Source organism: Procambarus clarkii, chromosome 90 (assembly GCF_040958095.1).
Source record: "Procambarus clarkii isolate CNS0578487 chromosome 90, FALCON_Pclarkii_2.0, whole genome shotgun sequence".
NCBI lineage: Eukaryota > Metazoa > Arthropoda > Malacostraca > Decapoda > Cambaridae > Procambarus > Procambarus clarkii.
Genome location: NC_091239.1, coordinates 19010049 through 19034242, shown reverse-complemented (window position 1 = coordinate 19034242; position 24194 = coordinate 19010049). Strand labels below are relative to the sequence as shown.

The following is a 24194-nucleotide window of genomic DNA, read 5'->3' as shown; positions in this document are numbered from 1 at the left end:
GTGGTGCGTTTGTTTTATGGCTCACTTTCCCACTGTTCACCATTGTTCCATCATGAATTGTTGTCAACAAGTTCACCTCTCTTTTGTCTTTCCACCGAACTGACAGAATGTTATCACTTTTCCTTCTCTGACACTCACCAACTGCAATGTCGTTGTCAAACACAGGCATTTCCCTTCGTTGTGGCTTTACTGTACCAACCAATCCGGTTCTATTTTCTAGCAAGAACCGAGCTAGCAAGGGACTTGTATAGTAATTATCTGTGTATAAAATGTGTCCCTTGTTCATCCACGGAGCCATGATGGTCTTCACTACACTCCCCGAGAATCCATGTTCGTCGTTACCGGGAATGTCTACATCACTAGCCGAGTACAGAATCATGTGTAACACGTATCCTGTCTCACAATCACAAAGAACAAAAAATTTCAGGCCAAATCGGTTTCGTTTTGAGGGAATGTACTGTTTGAATGGAACACGTCCCTTGAAAAGTATGAGAGATTCATCAACCACCAGCTTCTGTGCTGGTACGTAAAAATCTCTGAATTTTCCAATAACATCGTTCATGTAGTGCCTCACTCGCCACAGTCTATCATCAGGTGTTCGGTCCTGAACACTTCCAAAATGTAGACACCTGAGGAGTATCTGAAACCTGTCTCGTGACATATATTTCCCGAATAAAGGTGTTGGTATTGTCTTGTCCTTGCTCCAATAGTCATTTATTGCATGTTTGTGACAGTGCTTCATCAACAAACAGAGTGCCAAAAACACATACATTTCCGCCACTGTGGTATTTTTCCAACGCTGCAGTCGTGAAAATTCTGTGATTTCCCTCTCAATCAGGTAAGCAGCATGCAGGTTCGTTTGGTGTACAATGTATTCCATGAGTGGTTCATCATAGAATGCTGTAAAATATTCCATCTCAGCCATGTCCTCACCTTGATTAGGGAAAAGGTTTGTAATCCCTACATCTTTATCGTCAAAGTGAGGAATATTAGGAATAAAATCGTCACCATCACTCCACTCAAGTACACCAGGCGTCCTGCGAGATGCAGAGGAAAGACGGCGAGGAAGCGATGCATACCGGCGACCAGGAGCTGAATACCGTCTGCGAGAAGCACGGCGGCTACGTGCACGTGAGGTGGGTGCACGTGAACACGAGGGTCTTGGTGCCTCATGTGGTGCCATGCAGTGGCGCTTGGCTGGGCGAGATGCTGCTGACGCGACAATTTCTCGCCCAGTTACACCACTGGTACCAGCCACAGGCTCAATAAAACTTTGATCTGAGTCACTAAACCCAGAAAAGGAGTCACCTCCCTCTGACTCGTCACCCTCAAACAGAAAATATCCACAGGAACTGTGAGGTCGTGGTAGAATTGGGGTAGAAAATGGGCGAGGAGGCATGGGAGAGCGTATAGGCCTCGCCATGGCATGGCGGTCATTCTCACTTTCACTGCTGCTGCTACTATCTCCCGACAACTGTGTATAATCCTCATCGTTGTCTGAATCGTCAAACACACTTTCTTCACCTTCAGAGAATAATTCGTGGGCTATTTGCTCTGGGGTGAGGGACTGAGTGATGCGTGCTCGTGAGGCGTTTGACCGTGCGCTCGCCATGGTGACTCTCGCTAAACTGAGGCCTCCCATGCCATCGGAGCGTGAGCTGGATTTTTTTTCAAAATGGCCGCTGTTTACTAGAGCCCCTGGGCAGCGTATGGGACCCCCAGCTACACCGCGGGCCATTCAAATCGTGCGCGGTAGCCATACACTTCATATGAAGTGAAGCGCAGTTGACTGGTAAAACGATTTACACTTCATATGAAGTGATGCGCACTTTAAGGGTTAAATGAGCGTGCGGATGCTGCTGCCAAGGAAGCTGTCCGCTGTTGTCCCATCTCTCGTAAAGGCATTCCGTATTCCAACTTTTACCCGGTTATCCGTTCCTCAGTCCTTACCCGTTGGCAGGCTTCTTGGTTGTCTGTTACTGGTAACAAGCTACGTACTCTTAAATGTTGTGTTTCCTCGTGGCCGTCCTCCTTCCACCGTAACCGAAGGTGGGAAACAGCTCTGGCGAGGTTGCGTATTGGCCATACTCGCTTAACCCATGGTCACTTGATGGAGCGCCGCCCTGCTCCTTATTGTCCTAGTTGCATTGTCCCTCTTACGGTCGTGCATGTCCTTCTTGAATGTCCTGACCTCCAGGACGAGTGTGTGTCTTGCTTTCCGACCGCCCCTCGCGGTCACCTGTCCCTCGATAGAATTCTTGGTGACTCTGATACTTTTGATATCGTTCGCCTTATGCGTTTTTGTTCTTGTATTGGCATCCTTGGTGATATTTAGCGCCCTCTGATTATTTTGCGTATTTGATGGTGCTACATAGCCTTCCCGGTTTGGTGCCTTCTTTTGATAATTACTTACTTAGAGGAAGGCAGAAACAGAGTAGTAAATATAAGAGAGAGGAACAGTCAGATGGAACCACTACAGGATTACAGAGGGGAAGGGAGATACCCACAAGACTGGAATACAAATTATCAACAAGCACACAGGTACTACACCACACAACACCCGTCCTACTACCAAAACTGGACGAATCACTTCCAAAACAACACACCCTGGACCGGGGTAGAGTGGGGGGAGAACTACCAAAGCCCACCAAAAGTGACTCTCAATGTGGGAAATTATTCATATTTGCAAACATACAAGGCTTGAAACCAAAATCAAGAAATAAAGTTAAGTTCATAAATGGCCTCCTAATAGAATCGAACTCAATATTTGGTGCATTTACAGCAACCCACACAAAAAACCACATGGATAGTAAAATCTAGATTCCGAATTACAATCTATATAGATGTGACAGAGTAATTAGGTCAAGTGGAGGAGTAGGTCTGTATATTAATTAAAGAGGAGCTGGCATGCACAGAGCTCCTGAACTCGTCCAATGAGGTGGTAGAGGTACTTGGAATCAAGGTAGAAAATATGAATCTACTTACTATTTTAATATACAAACCGCCAGATGCAACAGTTGAGGAATTCACTGAACAGATCCACAAAATAGAGAATATCGTTGATAACCTAGCAAACCCAGTACTAGATATCATCTTCCTTGGAGACTTCAATCTACCCAGTTTAAAATGGAGAATAGTAAACAATAACATCATAGCAGGAAGTCAACCTGGAAATAACCAGCCACAGGTCAGAGAACTACTGAGATTCTGTGACAAATTCTCGCTCAGTCAGCAGATTACAGAACCCACTAGGAACGAAAACACGCTGGACCTGATATTCACGAACAACGAAGAGCTAATCAGAGACATTACTGTCTCAGACACTGCGTACTCGGACCACAAGCTCATTGAAGTGCAAACTAACATTAATAACGGTAGTAGGCCCAAGAGAAACAACAAGCGAGAAGGGCTATTCAATAAATTCAATTTTAATAATAAGAGGATAGACTGGGAGAAAATAAACGAGGAACTTACAAACATTCAATGGAAAAATGTTCTAAGAAATAAAAATCCTACACAGGGAATAGAAAAACTGACTTCTGAAGCATATGAAGTCTGTCTGAAACATGTTCCTTTGAGGAAAGCCAGAAAGAGGTCCAATGTAGAAAGAGAACGCACACGACATTACAAAAGGAGGAAGAAATTAACGGAAATGCTTAAGCAGACACGACTCTCCATACAGAGAAGAAATAATTTAAACAGGGAGATTGAAGAAATCGAACAGAGACTGAAGCATTCGTATCAGACTGAAGAAAGGCAACTAGAACAGAAAGCAATTCAAGAAATAAAGAAAAACCCAAAATATTTCTTCACATATGCTAAATCAAAAGCGAAAACTACTGCCAGTATTGGACCTATTCGTATTAGTGAAGGTTCATACACTGAGGATGACAAAGAAATTAGTGAAATCCTAAAAAAAAGCAGTATGAAGACATGTTTAGCACTCCGATACTCAGCATGAAAGTGGAATCTTCGGACAATTTCCTTTTGAATGATACTCAAAATATTTATAAAGAAATGCAAAGTGCCAGTAGCACAGGCACTCAGTATAGTGTGGAGGAAGAGCTTGGACACAGGGGAGATACCAGATGCACTTAAAGCAGCAGACATTGCCCCTCTACACAAGGGTGGTAGCAAAGCATTGGCAAAGAATTATAGACCAGTTGCACTAACATCCCACATAATGAAAGTATTTGAAAGAGTGATCAGGAGTCGGGTCACTAGATTCATGGAAACCAATGACCTCCACAATCCAGGCCAACATAGATTTAGAGCAGGACGATCATGCCTCTCACAGCTACTTGACCACTATGACAAAATCACTGAGGCATTAGAGGAAAAACATAATGCAGATGTCGTATACACAGATTTTGCAAAGGCATTCGACAAATGTGACCATGGAGTGATTGCACACAAAATGAGGTCAATAGGCATAACTGGACATAGGTATAAGTAGGTATAAGTAGGACACTGGATACTCAATTTCCTGTCGAACAGAACACAAAGAGCAACAGTCAATCAAGTAAAATCGAGTCCGAGCGCAGTTAAAAGCTCTGTACCTCAAGGTACAGTCCTTGCACCACTGCTGTTCCTTATTCTCATATCAGATATAGACAAAAACACAAGTCACAGCTTCTTGTCATCCTTTGCAGATGATACAAAAATCAGCATGAAAATTACCTCTGCTGAAGACATTGATAAACTGCAAACAAATAGTAACAAAGTTTTCGATTGGGCAGCAGAAAATAATATGATGTTTAACGGTGATAAATTCCAGGTACTCAGATACGGCAAAAATGAGGATCTTAAACATAATACAGGGTACAAAACACAAACGAATCTGCCCATAGTAGGAAAACAGCATGTCAAGGATATGGGAATAATGATGTCCGACGACCTAATGTTTAGGGAGCATAACCAAGCAAGTATTGTGTCAACCAGAAAAATGATAGGATGGATTACGAGAACCTTCAAGTCCAGAGGTCCCATCACAATGGTTGTACTCTTCAAATCACTTGTGTTGTCCTGTCTTGAGTACTGCTCAGTACTCACTTCCCCCTTCAGAGCAGGAGAGATTGCTGAAATTGAGGGAATACAAAGAACATATACAGCACGCATAGACGAGATAAAGCACCTAAATTATTGGGATCGTCTCAAAGCTCTCCAAATGTACTCACTAGAAAGGAGACGAGAGAGATACCAAATAATATACACATGGAAAATACTGGAGGGACAGGTCCCAAATCTACACAGTAAAATAACAACGTACTGGAGTGAACGACATGGAAGAAAATGCTGAATAGAACCAGTGAAGAGCAGAGGTGCCATGGGCACAATCAGAGAACACTGTATGAACATCAGAGGTCCACGGTTGTTCAATGTCCTACCAGCGAGCATCAGAAATATTACAGGAACAACCGTGGACATCTTCAAGAGGAAACTAGGTTGTTTCCTTCAAGGAGTGCCGGACCAACTGGGCTGTGGTGGGTATGTGGACCTGCAGGCTGCTCCAAGCAACAGCTTCGTGGACCAAACTCTCACAAGTCAAGTCTGCCCTCGGGCCGGGCTTGGGGAGTAGAACAACTCCCAGAACCCCATCAACCAGGTAATTCCCCCCCCCCCTCCATCCCAGGAAGCAACCCATAACAGCTGTCTGACTGCCAGGTACCTATTTACTGCTAGGTAACAGTGAAGTGATAAGTCATTTCAGCTCATCTTCACTTCCTCACCAGCAAACTAGAAGATTAGAAACTGATATTAATGGTAGGGTCAACTGTTTAACTCGGAACCTGGATCATAGAAGGCGCTGAAGTCCGACACACCCATATATAGGTGAAGATATGAGTAATACCAGGACAGAATTTTGTCATTGAGGTTTTCCTAGATATTTCCAAGAATACCTGGATTTTCTGGGCGGGCTCCCCGGAGCTATCCAGGCTGGTATGCTAATGTCAGACTTTTGCATCAGTCATGTGTTTGGAGTTCTGTGGGCCTTGATCTTGAGGTTATCTTGAGATGATTTCGGGGCTTTTTAGTGTCCCCGCGGCCCGGTGCTCGACCAGGCCTCCACCCCCAGTAAGCAGCCCGTGGCAGCTGACTAACACCCAGGTACCTATTTTACTGCTAGGTAACAGGGGCATAGGGTGAAAGAAACTCTGCCCATTGTTTCTCATCGGCGCCTGGGATCGAACCCAGGACCACAGGATCACAAGTCCAGCGTGCTGTCCGCTCGGCCGACTGACCGGCCTACCGGTGACCACAAGCCAGAACCTGGCCCCCTCACAGAGGCACAAGAAGCAGTGTCCTATAAAAAAAAAAACGTGTGGTTGGAAGCATTCTATGTCTGCCATTGACCAGGTTAGGCACCCAGAAAGGTAAGCGTCCCAAAACAAACCCCGATTCTGGTGAAAATTGCTTCAAAACGCCGAACAAGTGGATTGAACTCCCCAAACAGATACGAACAAATGAGTATGATATCACACGTCGCTGCCGTCTGCGCAGCTTCCCCCGCCCCTCCCTGGGAGGGTGAAGGAGGAGTCCCAGACCCCTGCACAGGCCATCCACCTCTCATCTCTGAGGCTGATGCTCTTGGCTGCTGTCGTGTGCTCTGGCACAATCCAGGAGTGATTCTTCAGTACTCAGGCTGCATGCACCTAGGGCTCCCTTTCCTAGGTGCCCTTTAAGTACTGCCCTTGGGGCTTGGGGGCCACCTTCCCCAAGTTCATTGGGTTCTGCCTCTGCTAGGCCGTTTGCTGCTCTGTTTTCGGCTGCCCCTTGTGTGGTGGGGTGTTTTGTCTCCCTTGTTTACCTTAGGGTAAGGGCAGTTTGCACTGGTAAGGGGTGCAGGGTACTGCGCAGCTTGTTTTCACCATTCAAAGAGGCCAGCTCTGTTCCGTCTGGGTACACTGTCCTCTTGCGGAGTTTCTTTTTCTCTTTGTTTTCTTGCCTGGTGGGGGCTTGCCTTGGTTGCCCCCTGAGTGCGGTGTCTGGGTACTACATTCTCTTCAGGTGGTATCCCCTGCTGAGTGTACACCCCCGTGAGTGTACACGTCCCGGGGTTCAGCTCTTAGTGTGTCGTTTGGTAGATTGGTCGCCAGTTACCAGTACCCTGCCTGGGCTTCCCTGAGCGTGAGTTCCATCTCGGGACCCTAGGAATCCCCAAGGGGACGTGTGGATCTGATGGATGTGACCTCTGAGTTCCCCCTTCACTTTGTGCGAGTTCGAGGGTTGCTCTGTCCCCTTGTCTCAGGGTGACTCATTGTTTTTGCCTCCATCACACTGCCTGTTGGGTTGGCGATACCTTCGACCCGGAGTCCTACGAGTTTTGTTGCTTGCTGGTGACTCAGTTTACCCAGTCTGTGATGACGTTGTTTGGGTAAAGACAGCGCAAGCGTTGCATGTTAGGTTTAGATTGTTGCAATGCGCTAGGTTGGTTGCTACGGCGGATGCCCCGAGACTGCCTCGTTTTGCTTATGAGGACCTGGACTTGGGGGTGTTGGTCACTTTGGCCTTGGTTTCGTTCATACCCCCTCGTCCTTCCCCTCCTGTGGTTTGGTCTGGCTCCTTCCCCTCCCCTCCCTGCTTCCGGCTCTGAAATGTCTGAGGGTTTCCAAGTCGGAGCAGGGTTTAGATGGTATTGAGACTCGGGCAGTCTCGGGGGATGCCCCTTCCGGTGTGGCGATGGAGGCATTCGAGTCTGCTCTCCCTGCCAAAGCGTCTTGGTCTGACCAGTGGGCCCAATTCCATCCGGCTTTTACAGCTGCGCCGGCCTTTTATTTTGAGGCTGGTGCTTTGGGAGATGACTCGGCCCCGGGTCCGGACGGGAAAAATCCTGGGGCTAGGGAGGGGCTGACTTGGGGGCCATTGGGCTCTGTTGGACCCTGCCTGGGTTTTTCAGTCCTCATAGCGGGGCTTACTGTTACAAGAAGGGCTTTCCTTCCGCCCCCCTCTGCATACGAGTTGGATTTGGTGTCTGCCCCTCCCTGGGTTCGGTTCTGTGTCCATTTGGGTCCTTTGGTCCTGTTTTTCCGGAGATTTTTGTCTTCCCGCATCTAACCTGGTATGGTGCGTGCAGCCTTTGCGGCTTACCGCCTGCGTGACCCAGATTACGCCTCCATCATGGATCTGTCTTCGTTTCCCTACTGGATCCGGTATGAGGTTCCCGAGTCGTCCTGGCTGGCGGACTGTCCCGTTTTTGGTTTGGAGGCATGGCATTCCTTCTGTTGTTCCTGCACTCTTGAGTGGCGTGAGGCTTTTACGCTGGTCCAGGTTTTCCTGGGGGGTGAATTTGACCACCTCAGTGAGTGCTTGTTTGCTCCTGCCCTTTCATTGGGATGTAGGCGTTGTGCAGCTCCATGTGCAGGTTCCTTCCCTTTCGGCTGTGCAGGTTGCTGAGGACTTGCGCGCTCGTGGCCTCTTGGCTTCGGCTTTGCGCTTCTTTTCCCTCCTTGAGCTTTCGTCGGACTGGCTTGACGTGGATGTGGAGGCGCCCTGGGCCGTTCCTGGGTCTGGGGCCTTGGGCTCAGTGGCTCGTTCGTCGTCTGCCTTGTTGAAGCTGTTTGCGCCGATCCTGCGGGATGCGGTGTTGCTGTTTTATGCCTCCTGGCTCGCATGTCGACAGGCAGTGCTTGCTTCCTCCCTGGAATCTGCTTAGGCCCTGGCTGTTAGGTTGTCTTCACCCTTCTGCCCCTTGCTGTTTGCAGATTCTGCCGTGGCGCAGTATCTGCAAGCGGCTTTGGCTAGTTGTCACCCCATGTCTGATTTGTTGGTTCTCCGGGGGCCCCAGGGGGGGGATGCCTTTCTGGAGGGGTTGTGCCAGGGTGCAAGGTTCCGCTCGTCGGGGTAGGCCAGTGGTGCCAGTTTCGGTGCCGGCACCTCCTTCGGAACCCCCTTCATCTGGTCGGCACAGTGTTCGCTCTGTGCAGGGCTCGTGTTCTCGCATGGGGCACCGGCCCTTTCGTGGTTAGTCCTATTGATTGGGCGATGGGGCCTGCTCTGTTCGTTCACGCCTGGTCTCACAATTTGTAGGCTTATCGGGTCATCTCCAACAGTCTGCGGTGGCGTTGGGTGGCTCCTCCTTCGGGGAGCTCGGGGCTGACAGGGCAGGCCTCTTCCCCTGCTCTCTGTCAGGTCACCATGGAGTGGGTTCGCTTGGGTGTGGTCGAAATAACAGTGTCCCTCAGGTGGGTCTCCCACCTGTTTCCGGTCCTGAAACGGGACTGTGCGGACCTGTGGTTCATTCTGGACTTGTCCCGTCTGAACCCCTGGGTTCATTGCCCTTCCTTTTGGATGGTTACGCTGTCTCAGGTTCGGCTTTTGTTGGAGCCGGGCGCTTGGATGGTGTCCTTGAACCTCCGGGACGCATATTAGCATGTCCCGATTCATCCTGGGTTCAGGGACTGGCTTGGTTTTGTTGTGGGGCATCAGAGTTACCGCTTTCGTCGTCTCCCGTTCGGGTTGAATCTGGCACCTAGTGTTTTCACATGCCTTACGCGGGGATGCCGTGGCGCAGTATCGTGGTGGCCCGTCTGTGTGTTTTAGGTGTTTGGGTGTTGGCCTACCTTGACAACTGGCTGGTCTGGGCTCCCAGCCGGTCCTCATGTCTGCTAGCCAGGAGTTTGTTTCTTTCCCAGCTCGCCAGGTTCAGGTTCTTGGTGAACTGGAGGAAGTTCCATCTGATCCCCTCCCAGGTTCCGACTTGGCTGGGATCTTGTTTGGGACTCTCGGACTGCTTCCTTGTGTCTCCCTCCGGAGTCTCTCCTTCGCCTGCAGTCCCACCTTTACTGTTTTCTGGGAGGTTCTCAGGTCACCTAGTGGTTGCTCGAGCCTCTGTGCGAGAGCCTAAACTTTGCGATGTTGGTCTACCTGCTGGGTCGGGTTTGGCTGCGTCGCCTGTTTTGGTTCCTTCGGGGACATCCCTTCCGCCTCTCTTGCGATCACTGGGTTCAACCCCCGGGGGCCTTGCAACAGTTGCTGCATCGCCAGTTTCCTCTTCGGGTTTTTCGGGGTTCAGTGCTATGGTGCCTACCCGAGCCCTCGCTCGATGTGTTCATGGACGTGTCGTCTCTTGGTTGGGGCTTTGTGACCAGTGCTCACCAGGATCGCCAGGGGCGATGGGGTCCGTCCTTCCGTCGGGCCCACAGCACGGTGCGGGAGTTCGCGGCGGTTTAGTTTGCGCTTCGCAAAGTTCAAGTCGCCCGCGGACTTGAACAGCCTTGGTTTCAGGCGCTGCTTGCACGGTGTCCAAACCCGGAAGTTTTTGCGCGGCTCCGCCTCTTTCAGTAGATCAGACCGGTGCATCACATAGCTGGTTTGGTCTTTTCCTTGAGTCTACGCATATGGTGTTTTTGACTCGAGTCTATCATCATGCCTGATCACCATAGGTGGCTTCGTTGTTGGTGTCCCACCTGTGGGCTTCGTCTAGGTGCCAGTATGAAGTCTCTTGGTGGTCCTTCTGTTTCTTTCTTCGGCTTTGTAGGTATACTTCGCTGTCGATTAAGGTTGTCCTGTCCTTTCTTTCCTGGTTGTTCCAGGACCATCGTCTTATGCCGAATACTGTTGTTTCCTATCGTGCAGCGCAGGCAGAGCCGCTGCAGCTTGCTTTCGGTATTGATGTTACTTCTGTGCCGTTTTGCAAGCTGTCTCGTATGTTGTTTCACCTCCGCCCTACTCATGCGCTGCTTGAGTCATCCTGTGACGTCATACTTGTTTGCTCGTATCTGTTTGGGGAGTTCTATCAACTTGTTCAGCTTTTTGTAGCAATTTTCACCAGAATCGGGGTTTGTTTTGGGACATTTACCTTTCTGGGTGCCTAACCCGGTCAATAGCAGACTTAAAATGCTTCCAACCACACAGGGCCATTGCTCCTCGTACCTCTGTGAGGGGGGCCAGGTTCTGGCTCGTAGTCCCCGGTAGGCCTACAAAACTCCATACACATGACTGATGCCAAAGTCTAACATTAGCATATCAGCCTGGATAGTTCCGGGAACCCTCCTGGACTTACCCAGAAAATGGCGTTTCATTACAATTTAACGCTGGTTTTTTCAATCCTACCTTACAAAGAGATCTTTTCAAGACTACCTTACAAATTGATCTTTTCGTATAATCTTTTCAAGACTACCTTACACTTAACAAGGTTGGCTACATATCACCTACAGGTACTAAAGCCAAGGGTGTACGTGAGTGCATTACTTGCAAGCACCCAGAACAAAGAAACAGGAAGCAAAAATCTGTTTGTACCTGCTGCATCGAGTGCGAATTTGCAATGTGTACCATGGACTGCTTCTTTGTCACTCACTTCCGAAGTGCTGAGTGTGTAATACAGTGTGTGAAAGTGTACTTAATGTAAATATATTGAACAGGTAGTATTATGCCAATGAACATTTGTTGTGGACACATTATTGACACATGTATCACAGTTTCATGGAACATTTTGAACATTCTACTGTACAGTACAACCTCGATTCAACGTACTATATGGGACCACCCCCAGTTCGTTGGAGCGTTGGATTCGTTGCAAGAGGTGACCTTCAAGAGGCGTTTGCGTCAGTGTCTTTTTTTTTCTTGTACACAATAAAAATGCATTGTATCATATTACTTACTGTACCTATATTTTACTACTCTACTAAAAATACTGTAATTCATGTATTTACCTTATTGTTGGAGTTATGTCCATCTTGAAGTTTTGTGAAGTTGTGAATGCTCTACAGTAAATAGGTACTGCAGTGCATTAAGCCGTTAGCACTGTATTATTAAAAGTGGTTTTGCTGTATGTTGAGTACTACAATACAGTTCTTGAAAACTATTGTACATTAGAATTATTGCAACTTTAATTTTAACACTATGTACACACTTGAATTTAACACTTATTCTAATTGTTCACTTCACACACGATGTTTTTAGATGTTTGCATCAGCTTTGCTGGTGCTCGCTGCTGCTGTGTTGGCTTCAGCTGCTTTTGTGCTGGTGCTGGGTACAGCTGTGCTGGTGCTGGGTACGGCTGTACTGGTGCTGGGTACGGCTGTGCTGGTGCTGGGTACGGCTGTGCTGGTGCTTGGTACGGCTGTGCTGGTGCTGGGTACGGCTGTGCTGGTGCTGGGTACGGCTGTGCTGGTGTTGGGTACAGCTGTGCTGGTGCTGGGTACAGCTGTGCTAGTGCTGGGTACAGCTGTGCTGGTGCTGGGTACGGCTGTGCTGGTGCTGGGTACGGCTGTGCTGGTGCTGGGTACGGCTGTGCTGGTGCTGGGTACGGCTGTGCTGGTGCTGGGTACGGCTGTGCTGGTGCTGGGTACGGCTGTGCTGGTGCTGGGTACGGCTGTGCTGGTGCTGGGTACGGCTGTGCTGGTGCTGGGTACGGCTGTGCTGGTGCTGGGTACGGCTGTGCTGGTGCTGGGAACGTCAACAGTGCCAGTAACATTTTGTATAATCTCATCATCTGTTAAATGACCATTGATTAAATGATTTATTAATTTTATTATTTCGGAGCCGTAGTCACTGAACTGTGTCGACGAATTGAAACGAGAAACGCATGGTGTGTGTGTACAGGGATTAGACCCGTCCACTCGCTCACGCTGGAGTTGTTCCAATAACAAATAATTTCTCAAATAGCAGATGTCTATCATATTACAGTATATTTTCGGTTTTATTTAGTTTAGTTTAATTAGGATAATAAAAAGCTATTAAAGCATTGGTTTTAGAAATGATTTATTAGTCTGAAACTTTCAAAGTCATGGGTCACTGAACTATAACGACACAGACGAAGGAAAACCAAGTGAGGTTTACAGAACAGTATTCCCTTATCTGTCCACCCTCACTCACCTTGTTTTATCACAGAAAATGTCTATAACGAGATTTTACGACATGTAGCTAGCTAATCACGCTTCAGCCTTTAAATTAATTTACAAAGATACGTCTGCCACAAATCAGTGGGAGGTTGGGAGGTGGGCAGGCAGAGCTTGTGAGGGAGAGGCAGGGAGGGAGGCAAGCACGGAGGGAGACAGGCACGGAGGGAGGCAGGGAACGAGAGGATGGAGATGGATTGATGGTAGGATGGAGGGAGGGATGGAAGGATGGATGATTTGAGGGTGTGTGTGTGTGTGTATGGGCTGTAGGGGTGGGGGGGGGGGAGGTGTGTCGGTGGTGGTGAAGGGACCGACTCGCTGATAACCCTAACTCTGACCCAGTTAACTTTTTTTTTTAACTTGATTTGTTTCTTCAATTCTGGATGGATGGAGGGAGAAAGGGGATGGAGGGAGGGGATGGATGGATGGATGGATGGATGGATGGAGGGAGGGGATGGATGGATGGATGGAGGGGGGATGGATGGATGGATGGATGGAGGGAGGGGATGGATGGATGGATGGAGGGAGGGGATGGATGGAGGGGATGGATGGAGGGGATGGATGGATGGATGGATGGATGGAGGGAGGGAGGGGATGGATGGATGGATGGAGGGGGGATAGATGGATGGATGGAGGGGGGATAGATGGATGGATGGAGGGGATGGATGGATGGATGGATGGATGGATGGATGGATGGATGGATGGATGGATGGATGGATGGAGGGGATGGATGGATGGATGGATGGATGGATGGATGGATGGATGGATGGATGGAGGGGATGGATGGATGGAGGGAGGGGATGGATGGATGGATGGATGGAGGGAGGGAGGGAGGGAGGGGATGGATGGATGGATGGAGGGAGGGGAAGGATGGATAGATGGTGGGAGGGAGGGGATGGATGGATGGAGGGAGGGGATGGATGGATGGATGGAGGGGATGGATGGATGGATGGATGGAGGGGATGGATGGATGGATGGAGGGGATGGATGGATGGATGGATGGAGGGAGGGGATGGATGAATGGATGGAGGGGATGGATGAATGGATGGAGGGGATGGATGGAGGGAGGGGGATGGATGGAGAGAGAGAGAGAGAGAGAGAGAGAGAGAGAGAGAGAGAGAGAGAGAGAGAGAGAGAGAGAGAGAGAGAGAGAGAGAGAGAGAGAGGGGGGAGAGAGGGGGGGAGAGAGAGAGAGAGGGGGGGAGAGAGAGAGAGAGAGAGAGAGAGAGGGGGGGAGAGAGAGAGGGAGAGAGAGAGAGAGAGAGAGAGAGAGAGAGAGAGAGAGAGAGAGAGAGAGAGAGAGAGAGAGAGAGAGAGAGAGGGAGGGAGGGGGAGAGAGGGAGGGAGGGAGGGGGAGGGAGGGAGGGAGGGAGGGAGGGAGGGAGGGAGGGATGAAACAAGCATGGTGTGTGTACAGGGATTAGACCCGTCCACTCACGCTAGAGTTGTTCCAATAACATACAGTAATTTCTCAAAGAGCAGATGTCTATCATGTTACAGCATATTTTCGGTTTTATTTAGTTTAGTTTAATTAGGATAATAAAAAGCTATTAAAACACTGGTTTTAGAAATTATTTATTAATATGAAACTTTCAAAAGTCATGGGTCACTGAACTATGACGACACACAGACGAAAGTGAGTGAAACCTCACTGTAAAGTGAGGTTTACAGTATAGTATTCTCTTATCTGTCCACCCTCACTCATCTTGTTTCATCACAGAAAATGTCTATAAGGAGATTTTACCACATGTAGCTAGGTAATCACGCTTCATTCTTTAAATTAATGTACAAAGATACGTGTGCCCCAAATCAGTGAACGAAAATCATGGAAACTCAGTTGTTCACTTGTGTGGATCACTGGCTGGTGTTTGTGTGGACCATTTTGGCTGGTGTTTGTGTGGACCATTTTGGCTGGTGTTTGGTTCATATGGTTCACTTGTGTGATCCAACTTCTTATGAAGGAATTATTAATTGTAATCTGTGATAGAATGAGAAAGTTTTCCACCACTCTGTGAACTCTGTCCCAAAATCGTAAGCTTGTGGACCACTTGTGGTCCACATGTGTGGTCCATTTGTGTGGTCCACTTGTGTGATCCACTTGTGTGATCCACTTGTGTGATCCAACTTGTCATATGAGAGAATTATTAATTGTAATCTGTTATAGAATGGGAAAGTTTTCCACCAGTCTGTGAACTCTGTCTGGACATCGTAAGCAAATCCGAACATCCCTCGCTTCGGCGAACCATTGTTCGTTGAACCAGGTGAGTAAATTCGGCCTGAAAAGTGTGCGAACTAGCCGGAGATTCGTTGAATCGGGGTACGTTGAATCGAGGTTGTACTGTATACATATTGTAAAGAACACAAATGTCCATTATATACAATAAAAAACTAATTATAAAGCATTGAAAATACATAGAAAAAATAAATGTTAATATATTTGTGGCAACTTGCAAGGCTCGAATGGCCCGGGTGACCGCCTCTGGGAGCATCACGCTCGGACGAACAGCCCGTGATGATGTCACGCACCACTTTGTCTACGTCCCTAAAGCCAAAGTAAGTGGCATTTGTTATTTTTTTTACATGTACAGTGTGTCCTTACTTGAGCGAACTATATGGGGCGAGGCCGATTCGTTCCAGTGCGGAATTCGTTCCATCCGTCCGGCCCCAAAAAAACCCCTCCGGCCCCCCCCCCCAAAAAAAAATTAAGCTTAATTTATGTAATCTTTCTAAATCTAAAATCTAGTTTCTAAATCTAGCAATACACTGTTACTGTGTTTTACTGTTCTTACCTTAACAGTTGAGTTGTGCAGTGCAGACTTTTAGCCTCAATACCCTGAGAGATCCAGATATGATATGAATATAAATTCATTAAAGAACAGTAGCTTTTCTAACAAATGTACATTATACACTACAGTCTGTACATAAAGTACAGACCACTAGAATCACACTACAGTGCTGAAGTAAACATATACTGTACTGTATCACCTAAACTACACTTTTTACACTTTGTACATTTATGTCATTAGAACTGTGTTGTACAGCTTAATTGGCACTCCCAGGTAAGTTATTGCTGGTGCTGGGTGCTGGTCCAGTTGCCTGGGCATCCTCAGGTAAGTCCTTGCTGGTGCTGGGTGCTGATTCAGTTGCCTGGGCATCCTCAGGTAAGTCCTCGCTAGTGCTGGGTGCTGGTCCAGTTGCCTGGGCATCCTCAGGTGAGTCCTTGCTAGTGCTGGCTGCTGGTCCTGTAGGCCTACTGTTAAGCTGTACCAAAAACTTTTGAATCTTAGTTTGTTTCTTCATTATGAGCTTCTTCATTATGATATCTTTCAATCCCCTTAGGTGTAGATAATAATCTGCCGTGTCTTCATCATCAGTTACAGCAACCATATCAAGCAGCTGATTAAGGTTTTGTAATGATGCAGCATATGGAATAGGTAACATGCTACATGTATCTTCCTCCTCTTCCGCATCCTCATCAGCATTACCAGTAACACACTGGATAATCTCATCATCAGTTAATTCACCATAACCTGGATCATCAGCATCATTATCTAACCACTCAGTCACATCAGAAAGTTGCAAATCTTCCTCGCCAGCATCTCTTAATGTCTCAAAAATCGCATTATCAAAGCCCTCAAAATCATAGTCATCTTCATTCTCACCAGGTACCGGACTCAGAATTTTATTGCATGCGTTCTTTAATGTGGTGACCTTCAACTCGTTCCATTGTTTGGCCCAGTTGTAAATAGCGTTTTTAATTGAATATTTCTTGAAATTTTCTAGTGTTCTACTAACTCTTGTATCCTTATTAAGCCTCTCGTCTTTCTCAGAGAGCAGAACTTCCATTATGTCTACATTTATAGCTCTCTTATAAAGCCGTTTGAGAGCATAGATAACCCCCTGATCCATGGGCTGTATTGAAGATGTAGTATTTGGTGGTAAAGCCATACATGTTATTTTACCATCAGGCGATAGTAATTTAGCAATGGGGTGAGCCGGGGCATTATCACCCAACAGCATTGCCTTTATTTTACATAAGCAGGACGAATGCCACGCTCATTGATCTGCTGCTTTCTTACTTCTTTACAAACGTGATTCTGGTACCAGTCTTCAAAAATAATCTGTTTGAACCAGGCATTTTTGGTGTTGTAGTAAACGACAGGTAATCTGTTCATGCAGTTTTTCAATGCTCTGGGGTTGGCAGATTTCCCAACAATTGCGCACTTTGTTCGGTGACTGCCATCTGCATTACCGCACAATAATGCTGAAATTCTTTCCTTGCTTACCTTGCGACCAGGAATACTCTCCTCAAGCCTAGAGGCCAAAGTGTTTCTTTGAAGGCATTTCCAGTTAAAGCCTGTTTCATCTGCATTGTACACTTGAAACCAGCTTAGATTATTAGATACCATGTGCTGAGAAAGTTTATATTTAAATGTATTAACACTTCCTACATCTGCACTTAAGGCTTCGCTACAAATTTTCTTGTTAATGATGCCATGCCTCCCCTTTAAATCGACATACCCATCCAGTGCTAGCCTTGAAATTGTCAATGTTTAACTTTTTAGCAAGTCTTTCAGCTGCATTTCTAATAGAATCAACTGAAACAGCAATTCCTTTCGCACGATGCTGTGTAAACCATTTGAATACAGGCGAGTCCAAATCTGTATATTTAGCAGGCTTCAATGTTTTCCTGTTGCCTATTGCATGAGTTTGACTCTTGAGCAATGAATTTCCTAATATTAGCCTTCTGCTTTTTTATATCACAAACTGTAGCTATACCGATGTTGAATTCTTGGGCGAGACGGGTGACAGAGTATCCATGCTCTGCTTTCTCTATTAAATCAATTTTCTGATCAATTGAAAAATATTTTCTCTTTCGTTTTAAATCTTGAACACCATGAATGCTGCTCTGAGACATCTTAACAGAGTATAAGAGTTCAAATGATAAAAATTGTTCAAAATTATCCTTCGCGCGCGAGCAACACGTTTTCACACTAGGAGGAGGGGAGACAAATGGTGCCAGCCACCTCACCAAGGCCTAATGTTTACATGACCTGTGCTTGTTTTATTGGCCTACTCATAATTTAACCCCCCTAACTGCGTTGCCTCCAAATGTGACACCTCCGCAGTGCGCAGGAAATAAATTCTCTGGAAAAAATTCTTTTTTCTTTTTAAAGTGTCAAAAACCCTTCCCTGAGTATGGGTATGTAAAAAAAAATTCGAAATTGTACTTACTTTGGGTGCTATGGGGTCCGGAAGTTGGGGCGTGACGTCATCATTCCCCGTGCGCCCGTGGTGTAAGCTCTCGGTGGCGGTGGGGCGCTCGGGGCGGGGCGCGCGAGTTGCCACGAATATATTTTTGTTCATTTATTGCGCACATTTCCCAATACATTTTCATTGTTTTTATGTGCCAATTCAATGTATAATGAACACGTACACTATAATATCGCAGTACAACATCCGTACTGTCCGTAGACACTGTGTTACGTGCATCACAAACAAGTTCACTTATCCTGCACAATTTCCAATGTATCATGCCAAATAAATTTATATTTACACTTTATATACACACTGTACAGTATCACACACTATATACACACACCATAAACACACTCAGTACTCCGCGAGTGTATGATATGCTGCGAAACAGCCAACGGGGCAGAGTGGGACCTTGCACTCCACGCACCAGGTGCTGATACATCTTCGTTTCTGTTCTCTGCGGGTAGTGTTCCTGCATACTATACAGGCACGTTTACCCTTCTCCCGTGATGCTGTGCCTGGCATATACTCGAGCATATGTACTCCGAAGTTCTCATTACCCCTCAATCTGTCTGGAGCTGCATGTGGCATTGTTGCTTGCACTCCGCGCGGTACAACAGAACCCTCCTTGCCATACTTTACTAGCAGCTGTGACACAACACCAGCACTGAATGTACGTATAGACGGTCTCCTGCCAGATTTTACTAAGTACATATTGAAGCAGTTGAGCACTGCAACATCCATCAGGTGGAAGAAGAACTTTTTAGTCCACTTCACAGACTTGCGCACGCACTCCACTCCACCAAGCATCATGTCACACTTATCGACGAGGCGCATGTTCACGTTATAGTCTATGACACAGTCTGGCTTATACACGGTGTTGCGTGTCTGAAAGTGGACTTTCCCACTGTCCAACATGGCACCGGTGTGAATCGTACTCAGCATATTCACCTCGCGTCTGTCCTTCCACCGCACTGACAGCATATTGTCACACTTGCGCAGCTGGCACTCACCCACGGCTATAGCTATACCGAACACTGGCATTTCCTTCCTGTGGCTCTTCACAGTGCCACATACGCCGGTGTTGTGGGCAAGGAGGTATCTGGTCAGTAAGGGGCTGGTGTAATAGTTGTCGGTGTACAGTACATGCCCCTTGTTCAGCAACGGTTCCATCAGGGTTTTTACAACACTGCCAGAGAACCCGTGTTCATCTTGAGCCGGTATGTCGACGTCTGTACCAGAATATAATATCACGTCCAAGACAATACCAGTCTCACAGTCGCATAGCACAAAAAACTTCAGTCCAAATCGGTGCCGCTTTGATGGAATGTACTGCTTGAATGCCAGTCGCCCCTTGAACAGTACAAGCGACTCGTCAATAACCACATTCTGTCCAGGTACAAAATAATCCCTGAACTTCCCTCTCATGTCACTGAACATCTTCCGTACTTTCCACAGTCTGTCGTGTCTGTCCTCATTTGCATTATTCTCGAAATGCAGGCACCTGAGAATCAAGAGATACCTATCACTCGACATGTACCGGTTGAACACAGGCGTTGGAACAAGGCTGTCTTTGCTCCAATATTCCTGGATGACAGCTTTCTCAGAATGCTTCATCATCATGGTGAGTGCCAGAAACACGTACATTTCGTCGATTGTCGTGTCCTTCCATCGTGTGAGCCATGAGGCAGGTAAAATGCCTTCGTCTATGAGGCTGTGAGCGAACCTGTTTGTCTCAGTCACAAGATGCGTCATGAATACATTGTCAAAATATGCCTGAAAATATTCCATGTCTGCCATATCATCACCAGTATATGGGAATAATGGTGTAACACCAAAATCGCTATCATCAAATGTTGGTATTTGAGGGACAAATGTGGTGCAATCCTCCCACACAAGTACACCAGGGGGTTTGGTGTTAGCGCCAGCACCACGGCCAACACCACCACGAGCACCAGAACTACGGCTACGTCGTCCGCTGCTTCTGCTGGAGCTGCGTGAGGGTATGCTAGGCGCTGAGGCAGATTTACGTACTGTAGACCTACCACGAATAAATGATGTTGAGGGGCCACTGTCGTTGTCCACATGCTGTGAGGCACGCTGCCGCCTGCCGCGGCGTGTTGCTGAGGTAGCAAAACCCCGCCTGGTAACACCACCACTGCTCGTACTCGGGTCGTCCACACTACTCGTATCGGAGCCAATGTCACTGAAGCCCGAGAAAGATTCGTCACATGTACTATCACTGAATAAACTACTAGCGTCTGGGGACATACATGATGGTGGTGATGATAACGGTGTTGACCCAGGGCGGCGAGGCAGGCCGGGCGAGGCACGAGTACCCCACACACTCGCCACATCTTCCAATTCTGTCTCTTCCTCACTCGTATCAGATCTCTGAGTTAGGTCTTTATCTGGATCATAGTCCAGGTCATCATCCAGAGCACCGTCATCATACAAAATATCGCGTATTTCCTCCTCAGAGAGTCGTTTTCCATGACCGCGGGTCACCGTGGAGCGGGAGCTCGTAGAAATTGAAATTGAAATTGAAATAAGTTTATTGAGGTAAAATACACACAAAGGGATGAGGTAGCTCAAGCTATTCTCACCCCGTTCAGTACAACGTGTTAGTACATACATAGACACACATCACAAACAATAAACCTGTTACCAAACATTCTGAGAGATAAACATGTACATTTCCTCCTTCACAAGTGGTATGGTATCAGACGTACACAAATACTTTTATGACCTAGTTATACGGATAATTCAACAAAATATTACAGTCTTGGTGCAAAATTCTTATATCTCTCAAGAATATCATCAACCTTTCCTTTGTGACACATCCAGGCTATTTGCTCAGGAACAGTCCTTATCTCAGTGTTTCTATATACATTAATCAACGGACAATCAAGAACATAATGGCAAGGGTGTGAGACCTTAACATACCACATAGTTTACACTTCGTGTCATTATCATGAACGCCTATCCCATATTCCCAGTAATATTTGTACCCAAGCCTGAGCCGCATGTACACAGAGTCACTCCAAGCATTTCTCCTTTTACCATAAGTGAAAAGGGTGTTTTGACTCACATACATGTAGTGTTGCATGGTTTGACTTCTCTCATACATTATCCCTCTCCTCTCCACTCCTGCCTGTGCCTGAATATTTCTGATTTTGCTTCTTATTTGTCTCATTGTGAATTCACATTCAATGTCAATTTGTGGTTTTGATGTGGCACGTTTGGCCAAGTCATCCGCCACCTCGTTGAGCACTATTCCAACATGAGATGGAATCCACATGAATTTCACACTATGACCTTTCAGCTGTATCTCAGCTATTCTTCTCTTACAATCCTCAACTATAGACATGAAGACTGGGTTTCGACTGTTTAAGGACTCCAGTGCTCCTCGGCTATCGACAAATACAAAAACATTTTTGTCATCATGAGGTACTTCCTCCAAACACGCCAGAATGGCCTGCAGTTCAGCTTGTGTGGATGATATATGATTACTAAGCCGGAGTTCAATTTTCCTGTCCACAGTCCCAAACTCCGTATATTCCCTTATTAGGACACCACACCCTGCCCTGCCATCCTCCGCCACCGACCCGTCGCAATATACATGTAAACTGTTGCCTCTTGGTAACCGGGATATCATGCTTCCATACATACACCGTAATTGTCCCGGTTCATGATGAATCTTTTTCACATTGAGGGGTACAATTTCGACGTCTATTTTCTGTACTTTCCAGGGAGCAGACATATTACCCTGTCGAGAGGGTTTACAGTAGTCAAGTACATCGTATTCCCTGAGGTCATGAGCTAATCCCCTCGTGTAGCGTGTCTCCCTCAGTTTCCTGGAAGTGTGTACGTCACTCAAGCAGGTCTGAACGCTCTCAAACAGCTTATCCCCTCCTTTTCTCCGCATGAAACGAATAGCTACTCTAGTGTTAATGTCACGGACTCTATCACACACACTCTGTAAATTTAATTCCATTCTCATTATTTCAATCATTGCATTTCTTTGACATCCAAGAATAATCCTCATAGCCTCGTTCTGTATCAGCTCTATTTTTTGAATTCTGCCTTGGCCTGTGTAAGACAAAACGGGTGCTGCGTAGTCTATCAGGGACCGAACAGTGCTTATGTATAACATCCGTAAGATAGGTACCCCAACACCTTTACCAGAAAAAGCCAGTGCTTTTAGAGGATGCAGACGGGCTTTACATAAGGTGCTGATATGATTTATTTCAGCATTTTTACTCTCACATGTGTATCCAACATACATGCCCAGATACTTGTACTTCTGAACACGGCTCAGTTCCACACCATTTAGAGTAAGTGTTATATTTCTTCGTTTCCTATACTCATATTTGGTTTTATCTGCATTTATAACTAAGCCTAACTTGTGACAGGTTGTACCAAGTATGTTAAGAGCAGTTTGAATTTTGTTCCCGGAAGTGCCTTGTATAAGAATGTCATCAGCATATATGATCGTCGTGACCCCTGGAGGATACATTTCTGATGCTAATCTGTTCATTAATACATTGAATAAGGTGGGACTTAATACTCCCCCTTGTGGGGTACCTAACTGAAACCTCCGTTCCTCAGACATGCATCCCTGATAATACACCTGACCTTTTCTGCCTTGTAGATAATCCCTTATCCAGTGTAACAATCTCCCTGTTATTCCCAGATTGGCTAATTCGTATAAGATTACTTCCCCATTGGCTTTATCAAATGCTCCTTGTAGATCAACAAAAACTCTACAATTGTCATCCACATTAGACAAACACTTTAAGAGACAATCCGCAGTACTTTTGCCTTTGATAAAACCAAAGAGATTACTGGACATGTTATCACCTACAAGGTAGAGTAGCCTATTTAACAAAATCCTTTCCATCATTTTACAAAAGCAGGATATTAAGGAGACAGGTCTGTAGCCACCGTTTGACTTAGGGATAGGAATGATGACTGCCTCTTTCCATTTTCTTGGTAACTTTCCCTCTCTATAACTCATATTAAACAAATCAAGTAAGGGACTAGGTTTCATACCGGCTAAATAATTAAGAATGTCATACGTTACTCCATCTTTCCCAGGAGCAGTAGAGCTGCCACTTTTTATAGCATCCAGTAGCTCATCGTGAGTTATCTCAGTGCACGCTATAGATCTTGTATTTAAGGCACATAAAGTTACTCCATTTCTAATATTTTCCCATGACTCAATGGTGATTCTCGTGTCTGCAGGTAAGGACTCCATACCAGCAGCACTTGCCCATTTATCTACTAACTCATTAGCAACCTTCCCTGGATCTGAGTGAGCAATGAATTTGGTCTTACAACCCCTGACTTTATTTACTGCTCTCCATATGTCTTTGAGGTTCTTAGTATTACCAATGGACTGAGCAAAGTCTTGCCAGTATCTGTCCCGCGCCTCCTTCCTCACCTGACTGCATTCCCTAGCCACTTCCAACATTGTATTTTTCTCTTCATCCCTCATTCCATTTTTTATCCATTCTTTATGTGCGCTCCGTAGCATTCTCTCCCACCCCTTGACTTGCTGATCATTGGAATATTTAAATTTCTTAGGTCCATGCGTCTTGCTTCCCCTGCCCCCGTTATTTTCCCTCTGTACTAATTTCTCTATGTTCTCGACCATATCCTCGTAAAAACTATCAACGCAGAGCGGCGTGTATTGTTGATACCAATCTCCCATATTTTGAATAAAATAATTTTTCATATCTTTATTAATATTTAGCCTTTTCCTTTGAAAGTGGACTTGTTTTTTCCCCAGTGGTAATTCAACGTTCAAGGCAAAGTGGTCACTAAGTAGTTCCCGAACAACCCGAGCCTCCCCCATAATCCCCTGAGAGTTTAAAATGCAGGCATAGTCAAGCCGTCCTCCCCTGATGTGAGTTGGTTCATTGTTTCCCAATAGACAGGTATCTGGATGATCTTGTAGAAACTGTAACCACTTGACCCCATTAGTACTAATGCTACCCACTGTCCCAAGGCTTGTGTGCCGAGCATTAAGGTCCCCAATGACCAGTGAAGGATCAGTATAAATGCAGTCAGGTAGATAGTTGGCGTCGAAGC

General features: G+C 46.5%; 1 long non-coding RNA gene across 1 annotated transcript in view; it reads left to right on the top strand.

Moving 5' to 3' along the window:
- The window catches only part of LOC138359290 (uncharacterized), a 96687-nt gene that overhangs the window by 28034 nt on the left and 44459 nt on the right, over positions 1-24194 (top strand). Inside the window, exon 2 of the long non-coding RNA XR_011225913.1 lies at positions 15294-15392. This is a non-coding gene — a long non-coding RNA (uncharacterized lncRNA). The remainder of the gene's footprint in view (positions 1-15293; positions 15393-24194) is intronic.